The 4,618-nt window shown below is 42.1% G+C and overlaps 1 protein-coding gene and 1 non-coding gene across 6 annotated transcripts in view; one reads left to right on the top strand and one right to left on the bottom strand.

The window, feature by feature from the left end:
* WNK3 (WNK lysine deficient protein kinase 3) overlaps window positions 1–4,618 on the top strand; it is a 176,025-nt gene that overhangs the window by 11,215 nt on the left and 160,192 nt on the right. The window lies entirely within an intron of this gene.
* Window positions 198–304, bottom strand: LOC119469678. The gene has a single exon (XR_005198513.1). It is a non-coding gene; the product is annotated as a U6 spliceosomal RNA (small nuclear RNA).

Below are 4,618 nucleotides of genomic sequence, written 5' to 3'. Positions count from 1 at the left end.
TAGAGACGGGGTTTCACCATGTTGACCAGGATGGTCTCGATCTCTTGACCTGGTGATCCACCCGCCTCGGCCTCCCAAAGTGCTGGGATTATAGGCGTGAGTGGATTTCTTCTTTACAGAAATGTCTATTCAGGCCTTTTGCCCATTTTCTTTTTTTTTTTAATACTTTAATATCTCTTTTCTATAAAAAAATTTTTTTTTATATGGAACACTTCATAAATTTGCGTGCCATCCTTGCGCAGGGGCCATGCTAATCTTCTCTGTGTCGTTCCAATTTTAGTATATGTGCTGCCGAAGCAAGCACTCTTTTGCCCATTTTAAGATTGGATTATTTGTCTTGTCATTATTGGGTTCTTTTTGTGTGTGTGTGTGTGGTGGGGGGAACACAGGGTCTCACTCTGTTGCCCAGGCTGGAGTGCAGTGGCGTGACCTCAGCTCACTGCAATCTTCACCTCCCAGGCTCATGCTATTCTCTAGTCTCAGCCTTCCAAGTAGCTGGGATTACAGGCGTGAGCCACTGCACCTGGCCATTACTGAGTTCTTAATATATTTTCAATACCATCTCCTATCACATATATGATTTGCACATACTTTCTCCTGCCCTATAGGCTGTCTTTTCACCACTTTCTTGAGGGTATCCTTTGAAGCACAAAAGCTTAAATTTTGATGAGGTGCAGCTTCTTTGTTTATTTGTTTTTTGAGACAGTCTCACTCTGTCAGCCAGGCTGGAGTGCAGTGGCGTGATCTCTGCTCACTGCAACCTCTGCTTCAGGTTCAAGCGATTCTGGTACCTCAGCCTCCCGAGTAGCTGGGATTATGGACATATGCCACCATATCCGGCTAATTTTTGTATTTTTAGTAGAGATGGGGTTTCACCATGTTGGTCAGGCTGGTCTCAAACTCCTGACCTCAAGTGATTCACCTGCCTTGACCTCCCAAAGTGCTGGGATTACAGGCATGAGCTGCCATGCCTGGCTCAGATGCAGCTTCTTAATTTTCTCTGTTATGCTTATGGTTTTAGTGTTGTGTCTGGGAAGTCATTGTCTAACCCAAGTTACTGAGATTCACTCCATTATTTACTTCTAAAAGTTTTATAGTTTTAGCTTTTATATTTAGGGTTATGATCCACTTTATAATTTCTGTGTATGGTGTGAGGTCAGGGTCCAACCTCATTCTTTTGCATGTAGATTCCAGTTGTGCCAGCAAGTTTGGTTGAAATGACTGTTCTTTTCCCATTGAGTGGTCTTGACCACTTTATTGAAAATCAATTGACCATAAATGTTAGGGCGTCTAGACTCTGAATTCCATTGACCTATATGTCTATCCTTAGTCTGCTGTTCATTTCTAATTTATTCATTTTTGGTAGGAGAGCATGCTTTGTATGATTTCAATCTCTTTAAATTTATTGAGATTTGTTTTAACGCCTGGCATATGATTTTTTTTTTCAGAGAATAATTCTATGTGTGCTTGAAAAGAATGTCTATTTTGTTATTGTTGGGTGAAATGTTGTATAGATGTCACTTAGGTCAAGTTGGTTGATAGTATTGACCAAGTTTTTCATATACTTGTTGGTTTTCTGTCTAGTTACTTTCTCTCTTATTGAGAGTGGGGTATCAAAATCTTTTGCTATTATTGAATTATCTATTTCTCCAGTTTTGTCAGTTTTTATTAAATGTATTTTGGGACTCTATTGTTAGATGTGTGTATGTTACATTGTCTTGATGAATTAACTCTTTTATCTGTATAAAATGCCCCTATTTGTCTCTAGTGACATATTTTTATCTTAGGGTACTGGTTTTTAAAAAGACTGAGGGAATCCTTTTTTCATCCTTCTTATTTGCTTCTTTTTTTCTTTTTTTTTCTTGAGATAGAGTGTTGCTCTGTGCCTAGGCTGGAGTACAGTAGCACCATCTCAGCTCACTGCAGCCTCTTCCTCCCAGGTTCAAGCTATTCTCATGCCTCAGCCTCCTGAGCAGTTGGGATTACAGGCTCACACCATCATACCTGGCTAATTTTTATATTTTTAGTAGAAACAGAGTTTCACCATGTTGGGCAGGCTGGTCTCCAACTCCTGACCTCAGGTGATCCACCCGCCTCAGCCTCCCAAAGTGCTGGGTTTACAAGTGTGAGCCACTGTGCCTCGCCCTTATTTGCTTCTTATCCTATACTTAGGGAAGCCAGGTGTTAGAATTATTATACCAGAGCACCAGTACTTGCCACTCCTCTATTATATTAGGGGTCTGAATAAGATTTTATATTGTTTTAATTAATTAATTTTTTTGAGACAGGGCCTTACTCTGTCACCCAGGTTGGACTGTAGTGGCTCACTGCGGCCTCAGCCTCCCAGGTTCAGGTGATCCTCCCACCTCAGCCTCCCCAGTAGCTAGGATGACAGATGAATGCCACCATGACTGGCTAAGTATTTAAAAAAATTTTTTTTTATTTTTTAAAGAACAGTCCTATTGCAATAATATTTTTTATGAGACAGATTCTTGCTCTGTTGCCCATGCTGGAATGCAGTTATGTGATCTTGCCTCACCGCAACCTCTGCTTCCCAGCTTCAAGCGATTCTCAAGCCTCAGCCTCCCAAGTAGCTGGGATTACAGGCATGCGCAACCACACCTGGCTAATTTTTGTATTTTTCAGTAGAGACGGGGTTTCACCATGTTGGCCAGGCTGGTCTTGAACTCCTGACCTCAGGTAATCCACCTGCCCCCACCTCCCAAAATGCTGGGATTATAAGTGTGAGCCACAATGCCCAGCCCAGCCTATTGTTTTTAAATTTAAAAGAAAATTTTTCCCAACACCATGGACCTGAAGGCAAAGATTTTATTTTATTTTTTGAGACAAGGTCTCTCTGTCATCCAGGCTAGAGTGCAGTGGCTCAGTCACAGCTCATGGCAATCTTGTCCTCCTGGGCTCAAGGGATCTTCCTGCCTCAGCCTCCTGGAGTTTGAACTACAGGCACATGGCACCATGCCCAGCTAATTTTGTTATTTTTTGTAGAGATGGGGTCTTGCCATGTTGCCCAGGCTGGTCTCAAACTCCTGGGCTCAAGCGATCCTCCCTGTTTGGCCTCCCAAATTCCTGGCATTACAAGTGTGAGCCATTCACTGTGTCTGGCCAAAGATTTTAATTTATTTTATTTATTTCTGAGACAGAATCTCATTCTGTTCCCCAATGTGGAGTGCAATGGTGTGATCTTGGCTCACTACAACCTCTGCCTCCTGGGCTCAGGTGATTCTTGTGCCTCAGCCTCCTGAGTACGTGGGATTAATCCACTGCACCCAGCCTCAAAGATTTAATTTAATTTTATTTATTTAATTTTTTTTTGAGACAGAGTCTTGCTCTGTCACCAGGCGCCAGGCTGGAGTGCAGTGGCGCGACCTCTGCTCACTGCAACCTTGCCTCCTGGGTTCAAGCAATTCTCCTGCCTCAGCTTCCCGAGTAGCTGGGACCACAGGCACGCTCCACCATGGCCAGCTAATTTTTCTATTTTTTAGTAGAGATGGGGTTTCACCATGGTCTCAATCTCTTGACCTCATGATCTGCCCACCTTGGCCTCCCAAAGTACTGGGATTACAGGCGTGAGCCACCATGCCTGGCCAAAGATTTTATTTTTAAAAATAGGTTCTGTAGTAAAAAAAATTTTGAAGACTTTCCAACTTAAATTCTCTGACTTAACTATATTTGGCTCGTTGCTTAGAAGTCCTTTCGTCTTACTTGTGGATTTTTGCTCTTGAGGTTTAAAATCTCACCTAAAATGGTTAACATTTGGGGAATGTGGGTGAATACTGGATTCTTTTTATGCTCCTGCACGTTTTTTTCCCAAAATCAAAAATTACTTCAAAATAAAGAGTTAAGGTCGGGTGCAGTGGCTCACGCATGTAATCCCAGCCCTTTGGGAGGCCGAGGCAGGTGGATCATGAGGTCAAGAGATTGAAACCATCCTGGCCAACATGGTGAAACCCCCTCTCTACTAAAAAATACAAAAATTGGCAGGACGTGGTGGTGTGTGCCTGTAGTCCCAGCTACTCGGGAGGCTGAGGCAGGAGAATCGCTTGAACCCAGGAGGCTGAGGTTGCAGTGAGCCAAGCTCGCGCCACTGCACTCTAGCCTGGCGCCTGGCCATAGAGCAAGACTCTGTCTCAAAAAAAAAATAAAAATAAAGAGTTAAACTAGTTATCTTTTTTCACTTGCTTGCAATACTAGTCTTATTAAGTGACTTTGGAAATATATTGATTTGACAATGTAACCTCATAGAGACATTCATAGATTTGCCCTAGTAATGTCATCTGGTTGGCAAATTATTGTGAGTCACCATAAGACTCTTGATTTTCCCTCACAGCTATATTCATTCACACAGTAAATTTTCTTGCATTTAGTAGTTCCTTAGTGAGTCTTGAACATATCCCTCCTGCCACTATTTTCATTCAAACCTCATCATCTCTTTTGGATTGTTACAGTAGTTTTTTAATGGGTCTCCTTGTTTTACATTGTATGACATAAAAGTGTCTGTCTGCTTCTCTGTCCTCATCTGCCTGCTTCTGATATGCATGTAAACAACTGCTCATGATACCACTCATATACTTACTCCATATTGTTTAATGCCTTTCTT

Source organism: Cebus imitator, unplaced genomic scaffold (assembly GCF_001604975.1).
Source record: "Cebus imitator isolate Cc_AM_T3 unplaced genomic scaffold, Cebus_imitator-1.0 Scaffold763, whole genome shotgun sequence".
Taxonomy (NCBI): Eukaryota; Metazoa; Chordata; class Mammalia; order Primates; family Cebidae; genus Cebus; species Cebus imitator.
This window is presented reverse-complemented; position numbering and strand designations above follow the sequence as displayed.